General features: G+C 40.5%; 1 protein-coding gene across 4 annotated transcripts in view; it reads left to right on the forward strand.

Annotated features, from left to right (window-relative positions):
- LOC140200858 (follistatin-related protein 5-like) overlaps positions 1-24,599 on the forward strand; it is a 681,870-nt gene that overhangs the window by 189,381 nt on the left and 467,890 nt on the right. The window lies entirely within an intron of this gene.

Here is a 24,599-nt window from a genome sequence, read left to right on the forward strand (position 1 = left end):
AGTGTCAAGTTGTTAACTGTACGGGGTGTCCCAGTCAATACGTGGAAAGTTAAAATCTCCTACTATAACAACCTTATGTTTATTGCAAGTCTGCGATGGCTCTACAAATTCGTTCTTCTAAATCCCTTGGACTGTAGGGTGTTCTCTAATATAGCCCCATTTACATGGTCTTACCTTTCTTATTACTCAGTTCCACCCATAACGCTTCACTAGACGAGTTCTCCAGTCTGTCCTGGCTGAGCACTGCCCTGACATTTTCCTAGATTAGCAACGCTTCTCCCCCCCCAAATCCCTCCTGCTCAGTCACATCTAAAATGACAGAACCCTGGAACATTGAGCTGCCAGACCTGCTTCGTCTGCAACCAAGTCTCACTAATGGCTACAATGTCATAATTCCATGTGTTGATCCATGCCCTGAGCTCATCTGCCTTTTCTACGATACTACTTGCATTGAAATACATGCACCATGCTCAACCTTTCGATCCCTGACTTTGTCTGAGGTCTTAACAACATCTGTCTCCACAACCTCTCCACTGACCGTCTTGGCACTCTGGTTCCCACACCACTGCAACTCTAGTTTAAACACTCCCCTGACTCGACTCCCCCACCCCCCACCCACCAACAATGCAGCAGTAGCAAACCTTCCTGCTAGAATATCGGTCCCCTTTCAATTCAGGTGCAAAACGTCTCTTCTGTGCAGGTCCCACCTGCCTTGGAAGAGAGCCCAATAATCCAAAAATCTTATGCCTTGCCTCCTATATCAAAAATGGGGGAGGATTTCAATGGGTAAGGCAACATCTATGGAGGGAAAAGAACGGTCAATGTTTTGAGCACAGACCCTTCACTCAGACTGGAAAGGAAGAGGACAGAAGCCAAACAAAGCTATAGAGAGAAGGGGAGGAGCTGAAGCTGGCAAGTGATAGGTGAATCCAAGACGAGGGTTGTAAGGTAGGAAGGTGAAGGAGAGGATGATAAAGGGATTGATGTGAGAAGCTGGGAGGTGACAGGTGTTAGCGGCAAAGGGATGAAGAAGAAGGAATCTGACAAGAGGGCAGTACACCATGGAATAAAGGGAAGGAGATGGGGAACCACAGGGAAGAATGTGTGGGTGATAAGAGGTCACTGGGGGGGGCAGCAGAGAGGAAAGAAAAAGGTGCACGGAAGTACAGGAAAACAAACAATGATTTCTCTAACTTCTGGTAACCGCTCATCTCTGTCGCTGCTCTCTTCCCCACTTTGATTCCATTAACTCTCTGTTCCCATTATCCATTCTCTTTCCCCTACCCTGCCTCATGACCTCCGCATCAGCCACACTTCTGCCACCAAGTTCCCTTTTCTCTCCCTTTATTCCATGGTCTGCTATCCTCTCTTGTCAGATTCCTTCTCCAGACCTTTGTCTCTTCCACATATCACCTCCCAGTTTCTCGCATCATTTTCCTTTTTTGCTCTTGCCTCCACACTCTTGCCTTGACCTCCCCCCCCGAATAGGAATCATCTATCACTTGTGTTCCTCCCCTCCCTCCTCCACTTAACCCTTTTATTCTGGCTTCTTCCGTCTTCCTTTCCAGAAGCATCAATATATTCCCGTAGTTACTGCCTGAGCCGCTGTGTCCCTCCAGCACCTTTGAATGTTGCTCCAGTTTCCAGCATCTGCAGTCTCCCTTGTATCTACATAGGAAAACTGGTTAGTACACAACTCTGAGAAGTTATAAGAAACATTCACCTGGCATAAGTAGTAAACACAAAAGTGTTAGTGCAGATAAAACCATGCCTAATCGTATCACAAACCAAATATACAGTACAGGAAAAACGTCTTTATCCAGAACACAAGAGATTCTGCGGATGTGGGAAATTCCAAGAAATCGCACAAGATCCTTGAGGAACTCGAGGTCTTTGAAACCCTCGATGTTTCAGGCCGCGATCTTTTATCAGGACTGGAAAGGAAAAGGGAATAAACCAGAAAGGGAGTCTTTTTCCCCTCCATAGACACTGTCTGACCTGCTGAGTTCCACCATTTTGTTTGTCGTTAACCTGAAAGTGGTTAGAAAGTGAAAGGTGCTGCTTGTATTGGGTACAGTGACTTAAAAAAGAGGTTTGTACCTTGTGATGTGATTGATGTGTTGTGCCCAACTCCATTTACAATTCCTCTCATAATGAACTGATTGATACCCAGACATCAGAAGGAAAGAAGTAAAATGAAGATTGTGCTGCTATATGTCCTTATATTAACAGTCTTTGGTTAACTGTAGTCGAAAGCCGAAACAATGGATACATGACAACTGTAACCTCTAGACCATGATGGAACATGGGTACTGTGACAAGTTGGTTATATTCTCAGCCTTGGAATTCATTCTGAACAGGACTAGAGTGGCTCAGAACAAGAATACAAATGGATATATGCAAAGCGTTGGATTGAATTATTGCATCGAAACAATACCGGAGAGGAGTGATAACACTCAGGAGTCAGACGTATATTAAACCATTGATCCTATCAGTCAACGAGTCTTCATTCCCTACTTAGCACCTGCAGAGTTGAGAACCAAGGGCCTCCGTTTCAGGAGGAAATTGCCAGTTTAGTACTGGGAAGCAGAATTTCTTCACTCAAGGTGATGTGAATCTTTGGAATTCTCTATCCTAGAGGTCAATGGACAATCATTAAGTACTGTATAATACAAAACTGAGGGTGATAGTTTACTGATTCTAATGGAATTAAATAATATGAAGAGCTTTGAGGCTGAGAATCAGCTGTGATTCTAGTGAATAGTAGATTAGGTTTAAGAGGCCCTTTGTGTTGTGTTCTTGTTTCTTTTGTTGAAATCTTAGAAACAGCAGGTGCTGTCAACAGAATGCATTACAGCAGCTCACCAAGATTGCCTAGTCAGCAGTTCCTCCCCCACAACTACACTGCTAAAGATTACAGGAACATCATTGTTTGTGAGAATATTATCACATTCACACTACACATGCTTCTTACTTAGAAATGTATTGGTGTTCCTGCTTTGTTATTTGATTAAAGTCTGTGATTCTGTACTAAGCAAATATGAAAAACTATTAATGTCTCAAATTTTGCGTTAGTTGAAGGAGAAGACAATATTAGGACAAATCAGAAATTGATAATAAAGCTAGTTTACCTATATCCTCTTATTTCCAAGAATAAATAAAACACAAAGAAAATAAACTGAGTGCCTGGAACTCCAACTTCTGAACTTTGCAGAATGATTGATTATATGAAATTAGGCCATGCTTTCATGTGTGAAGAGAGAGAGAGAGAAATGGCAGTGGTCAAATGTAAGCAGAAAGTATACAGTAAATGGCAGGACCCTTTGCGGCTTTGACGTATAGAGCAATTCTAGGGTGCAAATCCTTTACTTTCTGAAATATTTGCATTGGTGAACAGGATGGTAACAAAGACATATGGCAAACTTGCCTTTATCATTTGCAGCATTGAGTGTGAAAGTCAGGAAGTAAAGTTGCAGGCGTATAAAACTTTGGTTAGGCCACATTTGGAGTATTGCATGTAGTTCAAGCTGCTGCGTTACAGTAAGGATGTGGAGCCTTTGCAGAAGCTGCAGAGAGGCTCCACTGGTACGTTGCCTGGATTAGACGGTATTAGCCATAATAAAGAGGTGTGACAAACCTGTATTGATTTCTCTGGGACATCAGAGGATGAGGGACAACCTGATAGAAGTATATCTAACTATCAGAGGCATAGATAGGGTAGATGGTCGGTCTTTTTCCTAGTTTGGAGATGTTATACACACAAGGATACAGGTTTAAGGTGAGAGGGGAAGTTTAAAAGGGATTTGTGAAGCAAGTATTTTTACACATGTAGTGGTAGGTGCCTGGAAGACACTGTCAGGGAAGTGGTAGAACCAGGTATCAACACTGAAGATCTAGGAATTTAAATGAATATGTGAACAGATGGGAGATACAGGGTTTGTGATCATTAGTAGAAGGATGTGGAAGCAAAGATGAATTACCGGGATGCTGCCTGGATCTTGTTTTATAAGGAACATTTGAGCAAGCTAGGGCTTTTCTATTTTGGACTGACGGAAAGGGAAGGAAGACTTGATAGAGGTGTATAAGATGATAAGAGGTATGGATAGAGTAGACTTTCATCACCTCATTCCCAGAGTGGACAATGACCAACATGAGAAGGCATAATTTTCAGAATCAGAATCAGGTTTATTATCACTGGCATGTGACGTGAAATTTGTTAATTTAGCAGTAGCAGTTCAATGCAATACGTAATATTAGATTAGATTATGAGGACACACAGTCCTCTTTTATTGTCATTTAGTAATGCATGCATTAAGAAATGATACAATGTTTTTCCAGAATGATATCACAGAGACACGTGATAAACCGACTGAAAAACTGACAAAAACTACTTAATTATAACATATAGTTACAACAGTGCAAAGCAATCTGTAATTTGATAAAGAACAGACTATGAGCACGGTAAGAAGTTTCAAAGTCTCTCAAAAGTCCCATCATCTCACGCAGACAGTGAAGCTCCAGCGCTGCAAACTTGCCGATGCAGCATCCTGGGAGCATCCGACCACAGTCCAACTCTGAGTCCGTCGGAAAACTCCAAGCCTCCGACCGGCTCTCCGACACAGAGCACCGAGCACCATCTCTGCCGAGCGCTTCGACCCCGGCCCCGGCAACAGGCAATAGGCAAAGCTGAGGATTGGGGCCTTCCCCTCTGGAAATTCTCGATCGCACAGTAGCAGCGGCAAAGAAGCAGGCATTTCAGAAGTTTCTCCAGGTGTTCCTCCGTGCTTCTCACGGCTGTCTCCATCAAACCAGGATTGTGCACAGTACCCTAGTTAAACATATCGATATCGTTCGGAACGGTCACGCGCTGCGTTGTGCCACCATCTTCTCCTCCCTCCATGACCAGGATATAGAAGAAATATAGAAAAAAAAACAAAATCAAATAATAATAATAATAAATAAGAAAATCAATTACAGTATATGTATATTGACTAGATTAAAAATCATGCAAAAAACAGAAATAATATATATTTTAAAAATGAGGTGGTGTCCAAGGGTTCAATGTCCATTTAGGAATCGGATGGCAGTGGGGAAGAAGCTGTTCCTGAATTGGTGAAGAAGGTGATTGAAGGAAAGTAAGGGATGCAGGGAAGCCTGTTGAAGTTTTTATACACAGATAGTGATAAGTGTATGGAATGAACTTCTGGGAAGAGTGGTAGAGGTAGATATGTACGTAAGAGAGTCTTAGCTGGACACATGGTTGACAGAAAAATGGAGGACTGTGTGGAAGGAAGGGTTAGATCGACCTTGGAGTAAGTTAAAAGTTTGCACAGCAATGTGGACTGATGTGCCAGCCTGTACTGTTCCATGTTCTATGTGCAGGCAAATAGGATTTGTTTAAATTGGCATGGTAGGGTCAAGGACTTGTTCATGTGCTGTACTGTTCTATGTTGAATATTTTTATATATTTGTCTAAATCAAGGCAGAATATATTGACTTGATACCATACAACTACAGAAAAATACTACTTTTTAATTACACCATGTAACCAATGTGACAAAAGAGGGTTACAAAAAGTACACTTAGACTAAGATGTTAACTGTCCTGTGCTGGCACCAGTGGGATCAGCAGTTATATTTGTGTGTACCAAATAATGTATTCATGTTTGTAATTTTTAACCCCCAGTAAAAATCCTTAAAGGGGGGAAGTGTGACAAGAATACACATAGATTAAGATGTAGCTGGCCTGGGCTGGCACCAGTGGAATCAGCAGTTGGTCTGCCACCTGTCTTCAGGAGAAAGAGAGATAAGGAAGACAATGGAGCAGCATTTGGAAATGTTAATGAAGAGACGAGAGAATTTAACGGAAGGAGACACCGGTCTGAGAACTGTCAAGATCAGCTCCTTTTTGAACCCTGAACTGTTTGAAGTGTGATGGACAGGCGATACCCCAGCAGGGGGATAAAAAGGGACAGGTTCGCTAAGGCAGGACACACACGACACCACGAGGTAACGAGACCCTGGAAGCGGTGCGCCTCCCACAAGTCGGTGGGAGTTTTTGGAGGGCTGGTCGCGGGACCAAGCCGTAGACGCACAGGGTGGAAAGGTACGATCGGCGGGAACCTGGTGTGTGGTGTGTGTCTGCCCTTGCCTGGGTGCCAGGTTCACTGCAGAGGAACCATCGTATCTGAAACGGAGGGGTCACAGTCGGTGATCTCAGCAGACATTACAAAGAGCTCGCCGGAAAGCTGACTGTGAGGAATATCGAAGGTCTGTTTGGAATACTCACTCACTCACTCACTCACTCACTCACTCACTCACTCTCTCTCTCTCTCTCTCTCTCTCTCTCTCTCTCTCTCTCTCTCTCTCTCTCTCTCTCTCTCTCTCTCTCTCTCTCTCTCTCTCTCTCTCTCTCTCTCTCTCTCTCTCCCCCCCCCCCCCTCTCCCCCCCCTCCCCCCCCCCCCTCCTCCCTCTCTCTCTCTCCCCCCCCCCCCCCCCCCCCCCCCTCTCTCTCTCTCTCTCTCTCCCCCCCCCCCTCTCTCTCTCTCTCTCCCACTCTCACTCTCTCTTCCCCCTCCCCACCCCCACAGCACGGCAGTGATTAGTGTGAACTGAACTCAATTGAACTAAACTTTGCGTCACTTTGAAGCTGGTCATTTACCCATAGACAACGATAGAGCTTGATTGAACCTATTATCCTAGTTCTGTGGACATGTGTGTTTATCATTGCTGAACTGTTGCATTTATTATCCTTTTGATTAGAGTACTGTGTTGCTTATTTCTTTAATAAAACTTTCTTAGTTCCAGTAATCCAGACTCCAACTGAGTGATCCATTTCTGCTGGTTTGGCAACCCAGTTATGGGGTACGTAACACCAAAAAAATACTGTCTTTCAATTGGGCTAAAAATTAACTGTCAAGGCTGGGATTTCAACTAGGCAAAAGTCATTAATCTTTGACCTGACTCTATCATTTCTCCCCTAATTCATCCATCTCCAAGTAACATTTATGTACTTCATAATGGTGTGACAGACATAAAACTAGAAGCAGATAAGCTAGTTACAATTTCATAACATGGTTTTTTTTTCTGGATCAAATGTTTCAATAATCCTTATTCTGCTATTGAGTTCCATCAGAATTAATTGGTGTTTAAATTAGATAGTCATGGGCTACATTAAAATTATCTGGCAAAACTTGTGCACAAGTGAACAAGACTATTTTTGCCTGAAAAATCATGTTGTCAATTGCACAACACTAATGTACTTGAGTGTGCATCTTCCAGTAGAAGCTTCCATCCCATTAAAAGTTATAAAATGTTGCTCAAGCACTACTACATAAAAGTATAAGCAGGATTTTCAAACATGTACCATTTGTTATTATTGCAAAGCAAAGTGTTGAAAATTGGAAATAAGACAAGTACAGGTTGACCACCAATTTTCCAGAAACTAATGGTTTGGCACCTCGTTTAATTCGGAAGAAATTATGAGACCTAGTTAACCGGGTAGCCATGTGTAGCACACACAGTGCCATCTGTGGCGAGACTCGTTTTGATGAAAGCGTGCTATTTTTAATATTTACATTGCACTTGTTGGTGGTAGTCCCAATAGTTTGTGCTTATTTTTGCTTATTTTACACAAATTTAACCCTAGCTATGGCTTCTAAGACAAGTGCAAGAACCAGTGGTAATGTCAAATGTAAATATCAGTCCATATCGAACCAAAAGAAGGTTTCAAATGTTGAAGAATCTGGACCAAGGTGTTTCTATGTGTAATCTGTGTGCCTCATATAGCACTGGTTCATCAACTGTGTATGATATAAAGCACCAAAGAGAAAAAAAATGCAATTCTATGCAAACAGCGATTCGCTAAAGCAAATGAGCATTAGACAAACTATGAGAGTTGGTAAGAGCACTGAGCATGATCGAGTGATGATTGAATGGTTTCACCAGTGTCGGAGTGATGGAGTCGATTTATTGGGCAGTATGATAATGAACCAAGTTAATTTGATCCGTAAAGAACGTAACTTAGAACATGTGTGTGACTATAGTGAAGGATGACTTCAAAGGTTTAAGACGTGCCGTGAAATTTCCACATAAAGTGTGTGGAGAAAAACAGTCTGCAGATGATGAAGCAGCTGCCAAGTATATGGGCGAACTTGCTAAGCTCATATCTGACAAAAACCTCAGACCTGAGCGGATGTATAATGTATTATACTGGCAATGCACACTAGGAAAATATTAGCGACAGAAGACGAAGAAGTTCCCACAGGATTCAAACAATCTAAGGACAGAGTTACCAGTTTAGGGTGCTCCAATGCACCAGGTACTGACAGATATAAACCACTGGTGATTGGAAAAAATAAATTCCTAGGACCTCAAAGGTGTTAAAATTTGTCTAGTAACATATCACACAAATAAAAATGGCTGGATTACCACCAATATTATGTTAGAATGGTTTGAAAAATATTTTGTGCCAGAAACCAGAGCACATTGCACATCTGTAGGACTACCCGTAGATTGCAAAATTCTTCTTATTTCGGATAACTGTTCAGCTCACCCCAAAGCTGAACTCCCGTGTAAGAGTAATATTTTTACAGTGTATTTAGATTAGATTATGAAGACACGCATTCCTCTTTTATTGTCATTTAATAATGCATGCGTTAAGAATTGATACAATATTTCCTCTGGTGTGATATCAGGAAACACAGGACAGACCAAGACTGAAAAAACTGACAAAACCATATAATTATAACATATAGTTACAACAGTGCAACAATACCATAACTTGATGAAGAAGTCCATGAGAACAGTAAAAGTTCAAGGTCTCTCATATGTCCCACATCTCATGCAGACGGGAGAAGGAAGAAAAACTCTCCCTGCCATGCTGACCACAATCTGACTCTGAGTCATCCGAAACCTTCGAGCTCTGATCAGCTGTCCGACACCAATTACTGAGCGCCATCTCTGTCCGAACGACTCGACCTCAATCTCGGTCGCCAACAGCAGGCAAAGCCGGGAATTTTGAGGCCTACCCTCCGAAAGATTCCCGACCACGCAGTAACAACAACAGCAGCGAATGAGCGTTTCAGAAATTTCTCCAGATGTTCCTCTGTGCTTTCGCATCCCTCTCCATCAAATCAGAATTGTCCACGGCCCCTATTTAATGGAGACGATATCATTTTTCACCGGACGGCTGCACACGCGCGGTGTGCTGCTCTCTCTCCTCCCGCCGTTTAACCACTAAACTGTACATCGCTTATCCAACCCAAACACCAAAGAATACTGCACTCTTTCTGTTAGATGACGTGAATGTTGGCAATTCTGTACAGATATTTATTAAAGAATTTAACATGAAGGACATTCTTTGGTTCATTGCTGAAGGGTGGGAGAAGGTAGAACCTTCAAAACTAAAGAATAGCTGGTATAAGTTGTGGCCTGCCTTTATGTTTAACAATGTGCCTGAAGCAAAGCTTAATAATGATTTTACAGGACTTCGTGTATCACAGGAGAAAGTAGTTGTTCATGATTTTTCTTATATATGCAAGAAGTGCTACAGGACCTTTTTTCAAAGATAAAGCAAGTAGTCTTAATGAAGAAAATCTAAGTAAGTGGATGATTATTGATGAAACACCTGTTATGCATCTCTTTATGGACTCAGAAACTATAGACAGTGTTCTGAACGCTGACAAAAACACTACAAGTGATGAAGATGGAAGCGATGATGACAAAATGGATGAAACTGGAAGGAACTGAGGGTGCTGGAAAATTGGTGGTCAGCCTGTACTAGAAACATTCAGCTGATCAAGCAGTCTCTAAGCGGGGGGAGTGGGGGTTAAAGTTTCAGTCTGATGACCTCCTGCTTATTAACCTGAAACATTAACTTTTACTTTCTTGACAGATTCTGTGTGACCTGCTTAGTATTTCTAGCATTTTCTCTTTTAGCTATAATCTAAAGTTGCCAATTTGTCTTGATGTGTTTAATAGATGAAGAACTAATCTGCATTGTTGCAAAAAGATGTTAACAAACTTGAGCAATAGATATGCAACTGAAAAGTTAATTACTTTGGGATAAAATGGCTCTTACTCATTTTGGGAGCATGAATTAATAAACCAATTGTTCCATGGAAAGTAAAGATTCAAATGCGATAAGGGAACAATGGGATCCTGGATGAAAAATCACAAATCATCCAAAGTAGACATGCAAGGCTATGAAAAAAAAGTAAACAAAACATTTTTTGAAGGAATAAATCTGAAAAATAGAGAAGTTTAATTGAGCCTAAACAGATAAGTTTGATCACACTCTAAGAATATCATTATATTTTATTCAGGATTTAGAGGCATTAGATTTGGTGTAGCCAAAATTTATGTCAATTACATCAGAATTGAGAGGCTGCAATAGTTGGGAATGATTGAAAATATTGAGTCCTTTTATGTTCAAAAAGAAATTGAACTAACATGTTTGCAACCTTTAGAATTATGAAGGGGTTTTATTGCGTACGTGTAGAGAGATATTTCAGTATGAGTCAGTCCAAAACCAAGGGGCCATAATCATAAGAGGGTTCCTTACAAAGCCAATAATAAATCTAAGGAGGATATTGAACTCTGAGAATGGTCAGAACGTGGAACCTGCTAACACGGAGTATTCAGCAAAATAAAATGGATGCAAAGTGGGAGAGGGAGAAACTTATGAGGAGGTTATAAGTCCTATGGTCTATTTCTGCGCTGTGGATACAATGTAAAGAAATATAAAATTTTGCAATGCAAGTTTGTGTGCAAATTGATTCAAATCTAATTCAAAGCGGTGTTAAAACAGCTATTAGTGAGTTGACTGTGATTTAAAGCTGATCAGCCCTTGTCATCCACTTTACCCAAGTGCATAATTGACCCCTAAAGAGTGAGCTGGTAAATGTGAAAATGATGATTGCCACAGTCCCTGAGAAAAAGCATTACTTAGATACTTGGATTAGTCCTGGTGGTGCAGTGCATGGTTAATAACTGAATATTGTGATAAGTCTTTCAATTTCCCTCAGGTGGTCTCTTTTAAACAGCTTCAAGGATACTTTGATGCATCCTAGCATCTATATTTAACCTTTCAACTCTATTACTGCTCCAATTTACATTAAAGCAGTTGTGCAACATTATTTACACTGTAAATGCAAATGAGCAGCACAGCACTTGAACTTCCAGCTGCAAATGCTGACATTATTTGCGCCATTCGATCAGTTCATTGCTGAAGCAATTTGTTACGGGGCTCAGCATCTTACAAGGCAGTTTTTCTCATTTCAGATGAGAGGGATTTCAATTGGAACAGCCCAGAAGCAATTTTCTTTATGTTGAATTCAAATGAAGATTTGTTAATCAAAATGAAAGTGTGTTTTCAAAATTAAAACATTGTCTGCCGTTGGTGAAAATTGTTGCATTCTGTGAGAATGCACAATTAGATCTATTAACCCTGGGGAGATGAGTTGAGTCTGAATGATATAACTTGTGGATGGGAACCACAGATGTTATGATATAGGGCATATGTTAGCCAGGAAAATATGTAATAAATGATAAATAGCTTCAAAAAAGCTGCAACATCCTGCAAAAATAATATGAACAGACAACATATCGGTAATGGTTCTACATATAGATCATGACCAAAGTTACTTTCATGATAACTGAACAGAGTTTTAGTTGCAGTATGAAATTTTAGTGAATATTCAGGGAATTTGTATTATATATTTGATCTGCTTTTCTATAAGGACTGAAGCCAAAATGATTTACCTATGAAATGGGAACAGAAAGTTACAATGAGAATTCCATGCAACATAACTATCTGAGATACAGCCAAACAACAGTATTCATCAATTATCGTCCATGAAGAAGCATCTTTCTGGCCATGACATTTAAAAATTGTTAAATAGGGCTCTTTCAGGTCACCTCCTGTTATCACATGAGTGGGAGGAGATTAATGGGGAAATCTCTCCATGTTATCAGTAGTAAGGTTCCACAGGGATAGATTGACCAGAAGCAGCAGGTCACAAGCTCACAGATCTTCAACATCATAGTTAAATTGTGGTCATGCCCCATAGCATTTATTGTGCCCTTTGCAATCAACCATTGATTTTCTGTAACTGATTTTAGTTAAAGGATATTGACACTGAATATATAACACTAAGTTGAGGAACCTGCATTGGTTGGTTCATCTTCCAAGATTTCCACCTTGCTAATATTTCTCAGCTTCATGGGGCAATATCAGTTCAAATCTAAAGAAGAACAAAAAAAACATTAACGAAATCTATACAGTTGTTAAAAGCATTTGACAACCTGTGTTACAGCTGTCACATGAACTTCTGACCTTGTTGTTTGTTGTGAGTATGCATTTTTCAGATTAAAAAGACATTACAAGACACAAAGCCAACTTGCTGGAGTATAGCATGGCTTCTGATATTCAGTGTTGTTTCATTTCCTCATACCTTTGTGATGGTATAGGGTTTGCTGATCACAAAGTTTTAAACTCAAAGACTTTAAGTTCTATCCAAAATAAAGAGCTAAGGGTATCTTTATTAAAGGGAGATTATACTGTAACTAACTACTCTTCAAAGACTAGTTCACTTTCCTTTTTCTTCTCCATGGCAAATTTAGCTGTCAATACCCACTATTTGAGTGGAGGGTCACCCCTTTCTACCAAGGAGGAGGTACTTACAGCTAACAAATTAGTGTAAACACTGTTAATTTATTTTTGTTGATAAACATTTAAATCCAGACAGAATTCTTAAAACTCATTTAAAACTCAGAAGTTTTCTAACTTATAAAACATTTCCAAATTACAAATGATTTCTAAAACACAGACACCATTTCTATAAGCTAAAAAGACATACCAACAATGCAAGCAAATGAATCATTCATCGCAGAAATCGATGGCAGAAGAATGGATTCTAGTTCACCCTATGTTTCTATCGTTCTTCTTGCTGATCCTTAACCATTTCTAATAAGCTTGACTGCTCTCTACCTTTACACTGTTTTTCTGCCACATGGGCGGCTTCACATATATATGATATTTTTCAGATACCATTTTATACAAATGGTCTAAAAACTTCTGGAGTCAGAGTTCCTAGATTCCTACAATTAATGCTATGAAGCCATCTCTCTGAGCACACAAACCTTCCAACTATTAACAGATCAGCTATTTGATGTGCTGAGTAATAATATCAATCTGGTTGTAAGTTTCCTTGAACTAAATAACAGCCACTGTTGTTTGCTTTGAAACAAGTCCAGTTAAATAATCCCATTGTTTCACACTGTATCTTTTGAGAAATCAACCCAGCTGCAGTGAACCAGCATTCTGTGCTCTATTGACAGTGCATTTGTTTGCAAAATTGTCCTTTTAACTTCAAACTGATTATTTTTTGAACTGAGACTGGCTCCCATTTATGACAAGAAGCTGAACTAAGAATTTTGTTTGGAATTTTATCTTACCCAAAAACAACCCTTTGAACTCCAGAAGTTCCGGATGCTATGTTAGAAAGATGGAAAAAGCAAAGTTCCCCTGGCTCTGGACAGTGAACATCCATCACACTTTCAGATTTTTCTCAATGAATGCTGCACCTATCAGTGCATCCTTATTAATCAATGTTTCCCATCTAACTGTGTGCAAAGGTTTTCTTTCCCCTAAGGTCTTTGGAATATTTTTTGACATTGCCTGTTTCATGATTTATTGTATTAGGGCCTCAAATAATTTGTTATAATCTGAAAATACTTCAGTAGTAATAGCCTTCATTTACTTCTGACTTTCTGCACTCCTCCGAATAATTTTGAAAATTAAGGCCACAAATCATTATTGTATTTGATTCACAAGGAAAGACATGTATGCAAACATGCTGGTCTATTTCCTGCATGATCATAGAGCACATCAAACTCCTTCAATTGCAACAATAACCACAAAAGAATCTGCTGGAAGAACTCAATAGGTCAAGCAGCACCTGTGGGAGGAGAGGGGTTGTCTGCATCCTTCACAAGATTGTAGCTCCAGATTCCCGCATCTGCATTGCCTTGTGTCTCTAATGATGATAAAACAACAAGATTTTCCCAAAAGCCCATGCCATTCAGCCACAATCTACCTGGTCTGGTTAACATGCAACTCCAGACCCAGTATTGTGCTTGACTTTCAAATGTCCTCTGAAATGGCTTTGTAAACTACTCAATCTCCCTTTACAGTTGCATTGAACCATAGACTATAATAACCAAACTCAGAAACAGCAAACTTGCTTTGGGCAAAGTCAATCTTGAAAATCCTCCATATGTTATTGTGCAACTTTGCTGTTTTCTTTCTACATCCCAGACAGGTAACGTTTAATATTCAGATGAAAAAAAAGAAGTCTAGTCTATGGTATAATGAGTTTCACAGCTTGTGGTGAGTCCTACTGACCAGCTGCATTATTATTAATCTTCTTTGTGACCATACTGTATAAGAGGCAGCTACAACTCACTTTGCATTTAAATCAGTAGGTTGTGAGTTAAGTCCTGCACCAGTGATTTCAACATGAATAATGCAAGTTGGCACTTTGGTGCCACTGCTAAAAGTGCTGTCTTTAGTTGCCATCTGTTCTCTTTGGTCAACAGAACAAAAAACCCATGAAACAATTTCAAAGCCTTAGAGATGAGTTATCCTGGCCAATCTAGTTTTTCCTCAGTCATTGTTTTTAAAAGACTGAATATTATCACATTCCAGCTTTATTTGGACTTGCTGTGCACAAATGGGCTGTTACATTTCCCACATCACAAGTGTGGCTATGAAACACTTACAGTCATCCTAAAAGTGATGTGAAACTTGCCATGGAAATGCAAGTTGGGACACATCAGAGCACGTGCATTTTGGCCCAATCAAGCGGCTGCTCTGACTAGCCAAAATTTCATGGAAGTAGTTAAAAAGGTATAAAAAATACAGAGTAACAAGTTATGTATTTAAATAAAATACAGAACAAGGTAAAACACTATCAATAGTACCACAGTACTATAAAACTGTATGTTAATTCCTAGTGGTTATCAACAGAACGATTAAGATGTCACTGGTGAATCTCAGTGACTTCTGGCTGGTGGCTAATGAAACAAGGAAAACAACTAAATACTTTAGGGGGCTGTTAGGAGATGACTCTCAAGGTTGTATAATGTATACATACTTTGATAATAAATCTACTCTGAACTTTGATTCATCCAGTGTATGCAATGAATAGAATCAGAGCAGACACCTAGAGCAGAATGTTTCATTGTAACGTTCAAGATGATTATCGATACCTTCAAATTCTTCGTAGTTCCTAACTTGTTGAAGTGGTGATAACATTTCATTTTCACTCCTGGTCATTTCTGGCAGCTACGAGACTGAATGCTTGAAACTGCACTGAGCTGAACAGTTTGGAATTGTCTTGCCATTCATTTCTCAGCAATTTTCAGTGACAAAAAAAACACTGCTTTTTTTGACCATACATAAATACAATTATTTAAGAACTGTTCACCTGAAGCAGGGTGTAGTGTCTAACAGACACACAAGTACATATGGCTGATCCTTATTAGTACCTATTCAGTAAGTCTCCTGCCCCATCTAAGCAGCAAGGCGTCCCAAATAAATGAAGGGAATCCCAACAAATTTCTCGATTAGTTTTTGTTCCAGAAGAGTTGTCCCAAACAAGCAGCTGACCTGTAACTGATGGACCAATTAACCAAAATCCACTGTATTGCTTTTTTTTTGATGCCACACTTGTTAATAGTTAAAATTTTGACTCTTTCCTTCTTTCACCGTTAGGTTATCCTAAGTATCAGGGCTTTGAATTCACAGGGCCAGGTATAAATAGATTTTACCTGTTTTTTGAGCTGCTAAATTATTGTTGTGACCACACTGGATCATATTCTCTGTAAAACTCCATTGCATTGGCCATAATACACAGGAACAGCTTTAGGATAATTTACACCCAGAAAGGTGTACTAATACTGAACGTTCACAGTCTAGAAAGAGACATCCCTAATACTTTGTGTCGCAGCATTCGGAGAAAACATTAATTGTCCTTAAAGTCAGATTCTGCAGGGCATCCAAATAGCTTGAATGGTTGATATAAAGGATATAGGAGAGAGGGAGAGACGTCCCACGTTCCTTCAAACAGACATCGAAGCCCTGGTCAACAAGATACATTCCTGAGGTAGAATTCTGAGCATAAAGGGTCATGAAAACTATATACTCCACTGCACCAACAATGTTTCCTTCAACTTCTGGAAGGCGGGACTGTACTTTGGTGTGCATGGTTCACAATTTCACATCAGAATAAAATCTCCACAATTTCTGTATTTAGTGCATACTGTAGTATGTCTCAGAACTAGTCATGGCAATGAAAACTTATTTTGAGGAGATCCTGAGCAGTTTCCCCCACCATTATGGCCTTCCACTGCTCTTTTATTTCTGTTCAGCCGCGGTAGTTGCCCAGCATACTGGTGTGAGGGGCTAGAGAAGTTAAGGTAGGCACTTTCTCCTAGAATCCATCCTTCTGGGCAATGAAAATGGGCAGCACTGCAATCCCCTTCAGGAAGAACTAGGGTTTCTATCTTCACTATCTACAAGAAAGCAACCATTGATGGGTAGAAAGCTCTCTTGTTGATACAAAAAGAACCTCAAGTCATAAGTATAGCTGTTTGTGGTCCAGCAGGAGATGATTTGGTGGAGGCAGAGGGAATGCTTGATGTGCTGATAGATTACTTCTTACCTCTCGCAAGATGATGGTTCTGATAAGATCTCAGTAAAATAGGGAGTGGCAGGGGCATATGATGAGATATGAATAGATAGAATATTGTCACCTATAAATCACATAAAGTGTTCAGAGTATATGGTTACCCAGTGGATGGTGTTGTAGATTAGACTCATGAGAAGTGTAGAATTGGTCATTGGGGAGATTCAGTCCACAATCTCCCATAGATATGGAGGTGGAACCAAGAATCAGGTACAACAAATATTGTAATCCTATCCAAATTAATAAGGTAAATCTGGAAATGCATGGCAATCGACCTAGCAGTATTGTTAGGGAAGTGCTTGCAGAAAACCAACCTAGGACAAACTTATAAGTATCTAGTAAAAATATAGAGTAGTAAATAAAAGCCAGCATGCGCTTGTAAAGTGCAACTAAATATGAGTTGTTGGATGAAGTGAGAGAGTGGGTTTTTGAGGGGAATCACTATTATATACCTGGACATAAAAGTGATGTTAAAAAAACATATAGCATTTATTAGCAAAATTGCAGCCCATAATATTATAAGAGGAATAGATATGAAATAGGAAGGTTTGTCATCAAGCTGGAAAGAGTGTAGAAAAGATACAGTAAGCTGGAAAGTGTGTAGAAAGGATTCTTGAGGATCATACTGGATCCGCAGATCGTGAATTATAAGGTGAGGATGGGATTTCTTTCCCTGGATATAAGAGACAACCTTAATCAAGGTACATAAGATCATGAGGGGCATAGATATGATGGATAATCACAGTCTTTTTCTTAGGTAGGAGAGTCTAAGACTAAAGGACACAGATTTAAAGTGCAAGGGGACAGATTTAAAAGGGACCTGAGGGAAATCTTTTCCACACGGAGGTGCTAGATATATGGAATGAGCTGCCAGAGAAAGCTAGAGAGGTGGGTATAATCACAATGTTTAAAAGGCATTCAGATGGGTACATGGACCAGAAAGGTTTTTAGAGGGATGTGAGCTAAATGCAGATAAATGGGAGTAGCTTAGACAGGCACCTAAGTGGGCCTGGAAAAACTGGGCCAAAGGGCCTATTTCCCTTCTATGTAATTCTCTGATTAAAATTGACTCAGATCAGAGGACTGCAAAATTGTTGTGGTTAATTTGGTAGTGAAAATGGAGGCACATTGTATAGCATAGAAGCAAGGCTCCAAATTGTGTAATGTGATTAGTTCTGAGCATCACACCTTAGTCAGAATGTCTAGCTGTTGGAACAGGTACAGTGGGGCTTTAATGGAAATGATCAGGGATAAAGGATGAAACGCTAGAGTAATTTTGTCAGTGAGGATGTCAATCAGCTGATAGTAGCTATGACTAGCACAGGGTTCTATCAGAGTCACTTGCCATGCCAATGTGGAAGCTGGTATTCTATCAAGAGCAGAGAAAGTCCAGGGGGTATTTGATCGAGGCAGTTAAATTAAGAAGGGTTTTCAAAGGAAGGAAAGGTGAATTAGTTTTCAAAGGCAAATGGCTGTAACAAAAGGTCACAGATGTAAGGTAATTGGCAAAAGAGCCAGAGTCAGTGTGATAAAAGCAATTGCTACATAATAAAATTTTATGATCTGGAATAAGTTTCATGCATGGATGGTGCAGCAGACTATGACAATTATTCAAAAAGATGAATAAATACTTTAATGGAAGAAAGCTTATATAGGTAATGGTCAAGCGTAGGAAGTGGGAAAAAATTGAATTAAGTTCCTCAAGAAAGCAAATGGGCATTGTGGTAAAATAGCTTCATTTGTGCTGATTCATACTTTGTTTCAATGAGCATGGCCCTTTAAGAGCATTTACATTTCATTTCTATGAAATGCTGTCTTTTATTCTCATGATTTATTCACCGATTGTTGTACAACAACATCATTTCGACTGCTCTTATATTGAGGTGTACCAGTGATTAAATGAAGTGAATTCTAAGGTACTTGTTGATCATGCTTGTGGTTTCAGGTAAACTTGAAAGAGCAGCTTCTTTTGAGTGAATGAGAATGCACAAAAGAGAGGTATTGGTGCAATGACAGATAGGCCAAATGCAGAAATGCAGCAGATATTATATGAAGTCGTCAGTGACTATAAGACACCATTTGGCCCAGCAAGTCTGCTCTGCCACTTCACCATGTCTGATTCAGTTTCCCTCCCACCCTCATTCTCCTGCCTTCTCCCCATAACCTTTCATGTTCTGACTAATCAAGAACCTATCAACCTCCCACGTAAATACACCCATGACCTGGCCTCCACAGTCGCCTGTGGCAACAAATTCAACAGATTCACCACCCTCTGAAAATCCAGGTAACAATATCCACTGATTCTCCTCTGTCTATCTTTTCTGTTATTTCCTCAGAGAATTCCAACAGATTGGTCAGGCAAGATTTTCCCTGAAAGAAACCATGCTGACTTTGGCCTAGTTTATCATGTACCTCCAAGTACCCTGAGATCTCATTCTTAGCAATCAACTCCAACATCTTCCCAACCACTGAAGTTAGGCTAACTGGGCTATAATTTCCTTTTTTCAGCCTCTCTCCCTTCTTGAAGACTGAAGTGACATTTGCAATTTTCCAGTCCTCCAGAACCATACCAAAATCTAGTGATTCTTGAAAGATTATTACTAATGCCTCTGTAATCTCTTCAGCTACCTCTTTCAGAACCCTGGGGTTGGATCCATCTGTTCCAAGTGACCTTTCTATCTTCAGACCTTTCATCTTCCAAAGTTCCTTCTCCCTAGTAATATCAATTGCACTCTCTTCTACCCCCGACACTGTTGAACTCCCGGCATATTGCTAGTATCTTCCACAGTGAAGAGTGATGCAAAATACTCATTCAGTTCATCCACCATTTCCTTGTCCCCTGTTACTATCTCTCCAGCTTCATTTTCCAGTGGTCCAATATCTACTGTATTTTCATCGGTGTTTTACACTTTAGACTGTCTATCTGAAAAATCTTTTGATATCCTTTTTGATATTATGGTCTAGCTTACATTTCATCTTTTTCCTCTTTATGGCTTTTTAGTTGCCTTCTGTTAATTTTTAAAAGCAATCCAATCCTCTAACTTCCCACTATTTTCTGCTCTATTATAAGCCTTATATTTTGCTTTTATATTATCTTTGACTTTATTTGTCAGCCACAGTTGTGTCTCCCTGCTTTTAGGATACTTAGACTAGTTTCAGACGGATCGATCCTGTACCTTCTAAATTGTTCCCAGAACCTCCATCTACTGCTGTTCTGGTGTCATCCCTGCTAGTGTCCCCTTCCAATCAACTTCGGTCAGCTTCTCTCTAATGCCTCTATAATTCCCTTTACTCTATACTAATACATCTGACATTAGGTTTTTCTTCTCAAATTAAAGGGTGAATTCTATTACGTTCTGATCACTGCCTCCCATTGGTTCCTTTACCTTAAGATCACTATCAAATCCAGTTGATTACACAACACCCAATCTAGAATGGCCTTTCACCTAGTGGGCTTAACCCCAAGCAGCTCTAAAAAGCCATCTTGTAAGCACTCTCTCTCTTGGATACTGAACCACCCTGATTTTCCCAAACTGGCTGCATATTGAAATCCCCCATGATTATGGTAATGTTGCCCATTTTGACATCCATTTTCTATCTCCCATTGTACTTTTTTGCCCACATCCTAGCTAGTGCTCAGAGTCCTGTATATAACTCCCATCAGGGTCTTTTACCTTGGCAGTTTCTTTATTCTGTCCACAAGGATTCTACATTTTCAGATCCTCTGTCACCTCTTTCTAAGGATTTAATTTCATTTTTTACCAACAGAGCCACCCGACTCCCTCTGCCTACCTGCCTGTCCTTTCAATACAATGTGTATCTTTGGATGTTAAGCTCCCAACTATAATCTTCTTTCAGGTATGACTCAGTGATGCCCACAACAGCCTTATTGGCAGAACCTACCAAACTCTAACTGAGCTAAAACTTATATTCCTTATACTATGGCGGCACAGGAGGTCGTTCCTGCCTGTGGCCATCAAACGTACAGCTCCTCCCATGGAGGGTCAGACACCCTGAGCCAATAGACTGGTACTGGACTTATTTTCCATCTGGCATAGTTTGCATTTTGTTGTTTGATTGTTGGGGTTTTTTGTATTGTTATATTTACGCTCTATTCTTGGTGTGGCTGTAACGAAACCAAATTTCCCTCGGGATTAATAAAGTATATCTATCTATCTATACTCATTCCATATACTGCATGCATTCAAATATAATACTTCAAACCTGTATTTGTCACCTTTTCAATTTTGTTCCTAGTTTAGACTGCAATTTATCCTTCTGAATGCAAGTTTGCTCTTTCGTCAGCCTGTCCTTCCTAACAGTCTCACTACACACTGCATCTGCTTGTATACCTACTGCCCTATCCCCTGCCCTATCACTCCAGTTCCCATCCTCCTGGCAAATTTGTTTAAACCCTCCCCAACAGCTCTAGTAAATCTGCCCACAAGAATGTTGATTCCCCCTTGGATTCAGCTGTAATCTGTCCCTGTACAGGTCATACCTTCCCCAGAAGAGATCCCAGTGATCCAGGAATCTGAAGCCCTGCCCTCAGCCACACAGCCAAATCTTTCTATTCTTATCCTCACAGGCACATGGCACAGGCAGCAAACCAGAGATTACTACCATGGAGGACCTGTTTTTCAGTTTTCTACCCAACTCCCTAAATTCTTTCTTCAGGATTTCCTCCCTTTTTCTACCCTCAGTATGTCATTGGCAGACATCCCACCTCTCCCGGAAGTTCCGGGAGTCTCCCACATATTGATACCGACTCCCTGATGCCTGCAAATTATATACAATATCCCGGAAATCGATTTTTTTTTTGAGGGAGAGTGAGAGAGAGAGAGCAAAAGCATGAGAGAGAGAGCGTGCGCGCATGTGCCATGGCAGAGTGTTCCAAAAAAAGAAAATATAAAACGTACTTCACCCCAGACTACACTAAAGTGTACCACTGCCTAATAGGGGTCAAAAATAATGACAGTGTTGCTCGCTGCACTGTTTGTAACAGTGACTTTTCTATAGCCCATGGTGGGTTAAGACGGTAAAAGACATGTTGAAGTGAGTTTAACAGGTGTCATTCATTCATTAGCATAGCTAACGTTATTTAAACTAGCTGGCTAGCTGCTAAGGAGCTACTCTATTGCAGACATCCCACCTCTCCCATAAGTCCCAGGAGTCTCCGGCAAATTGATGGTGCTACCTCCCTGAAATGAGTTTTTGCAGGGTGGGATGTCTGCATTGGTGCCAATATGTACCAAAACTTCTAGCTGCTTTCCCTCCCCCTTTAGAAGGCCATGGGCCTGATCTGAGATGTCCCTGACAATGGCACCTGGGAGGAAAGATGCCATACGTTGTCTCTTTCACATCCACAGAATCTCATGTCTATTCCTCTAATGGAATCCTCTATCACGACTACACTCCCCCACTTCTCTTCTGAGCCACAGCACCAGACTCATTGCCAGAGACTTAGTTACTGCAACTCCCCACTGTTAGGTCATCCCCCCCTCAGCACTATCCAAAGCAGCATACTTATTGAGTGGAATGGCCATAGAGGTGCTCTGCACTGGCTGCCAATTTCCTTCTGACTGCCACCCAGATACCTGCCTCCTTGTGGTTGGAGTTTTGTTGCAGATTGCAAAATAAACATGAAAATGAGCCAAGCTTTTAAAATTCTTTTTACAAAATGTAGTTTGCTGGAGATTTGAATAGACTGGGATGCTTGAGTGATTGCATTTCGCGTTCAGCTTCTTTTGAAAATATCTTGGAATGCCTATTCTCTATTTCTTAACAAATCTTTTTTAATTGATATTGATGGTAAATCAATAGTTTTTTCCCAATTGCTGTTGCTAGTACCATCAAGTAATGTATAGGGTGTTAGCCCAATACCTTTCGGTAAACTATCTCTTTACAAGTTCAAGTTGAAGTTTAACTGTAATTCAACCAGACATATGAATACAGCGAAATGAAACAGCATTCCTCCAGCACCAAGGAGCAAAACACAGTACCAACAGCATACAGCACGTAGCACATATAGCAATGATAGCAGAAAACCATATGGCCACAGAAAATTATAGAGCCCAAGTCCCTGAGTGGCATTGCTTGTAGATTTACGGTGCATGGGATGTTGTCCTGGACCTGCTTGTCTTCCACTGAGGGAACAATGGAGAGCAGCACTGACTGGACCCGACACAGTACACAGTCCAGTGCACCTGCAGAGGCCTTGGCTCTCACCCACGTCGCCTCTGACACACCCTCTCCTGAGTGTGTCAACTTCCGCAGCATGAGTATTTGGTCCGCACAACAACCAAGGCAATGCAACTCCCCCATCATCGGTCTCGCCAATGAACCAGTGAGCTGGACTTGCAGTATTCTACATTACTAACATCCAGCAGGGTCTCGCGATCTCAATAAATCTAATTGTCCAAGGCAATCATTTGCACTGATTATTTGACCATACATCATTTCTGCACGACACCGTACTCAACAAGTCCATCTTTGTACCTATTGAACAACTCACTAATGGGAGAGTCCTGCAGTATTTAATGTTCTTAATATTCAGCAGTGCAGGGCCGGCCGGTGGTGCAACGACATTGGCGCCGGACCCAAGAGCGGAGGTTCCTGGGTTCGAAACCAGTCAGGTCTGCTCCCAAGTACGCTTTCCACCCGTGCCGGGTTGAGTGTCAAGAACGCAACTCGACCTTATGAAATAAAGGGAAAACAATGAGAAAATGTCTGTGTGAGGACTGGTGCACCACAAGTCTCTCTCTCGCTCCGCGCCTTGTAAAAGCCATGAAAAAGACTTCATCACAGATGTATGTACAGACGCGCACGCACGCACACGCAGATGCACATGCACAGACTTGCACACATGCAGGCACACGCAAAAAAAAATTCAGCAGTGTATTGGAATTATAAAAAAGACATAAAAGATGAACTATTACACCTTTGCTTGGACCCAGAGAGGTTGCTGTGACCCATGTGCTCTACCATCTTACTGGATTTTTTTTTCAAAGTAAAGAGTCAAAATTTTGAGGGAAATGGATAATTTGCGCAATGTAAAATCTCAGCATTTTTTATCGAGATATATATTAATAATTTTATTTAGTAAGGTTTTATTCCTTTTTGGTTTTTCTCCCCAGACTTAATTGTTTCTTTTAAAAGCGGGTAGCACATACTGTTCAACAGCTTCACAAGCACTGGCATCCCTCTTTCATTTTTCACATGTCAGCTAGGATAAGCAAGCTACTTATGGCAAGTATTGAAAGAGCCATGTTTTAATAACATACGAAACAGGAGCAGGAGTAGGCTAGTCATGCTACATGCCAGCTCCACCATTCAATCAATCATGCATGATTCAGTCTTGTCCTCAGCAACATCTTCTTCCTCTCTCCCCATTACTCTTGATCCTCTTAATAAAATCTGTCATTCTCTACCTTGAATATATTCAATGACTTTGTGCCTACAGCTCTCAGAGGTAGAGACATCCAAAGATCCACAGAACTTCCAGTCTTGTCTCAAACTGAAATGGGCATTGTGTAATACTGACATTATGCCCCTATCCTCTCAGCATTCACCCTGTTGACCCCCTCAGAATCTCATCTTTCAGTAAGAAAATCTCTCATTTTCTGATCACTTCAAAGATTATTGGCCCAAAGCGTTTGCTTCCTTCACCAACTTAGAGGATAATTGTAAGAAAAAGAGTGCAAGAAGGAAATCCATCCCATCAGTTGGATCATGATTGAGCTGATTTTTGCCATTTTTTTTTTACCTATTTCCATAATGCTTGATACCTTTGTAATTCCAATGATTCATAACCACATTGAAGAAAGACATACCTGTTCATTTCGGTCT

The sequence above is a fragment of the Mobula birostris genome, chromosome 7 (genome assembly GCF_030028105.1).
Source record: "Mobula birostris isolate sMobBir1 chromosome 7, sMobBir1.hap1, whole genome shotgun sequence".
Lineage (NCBI taxonomy): Eukaryota > Metazoa > Chordata > Chondrichthyes > Myliobatiformes > Myliobatidae > Mobula > Mobula birostris.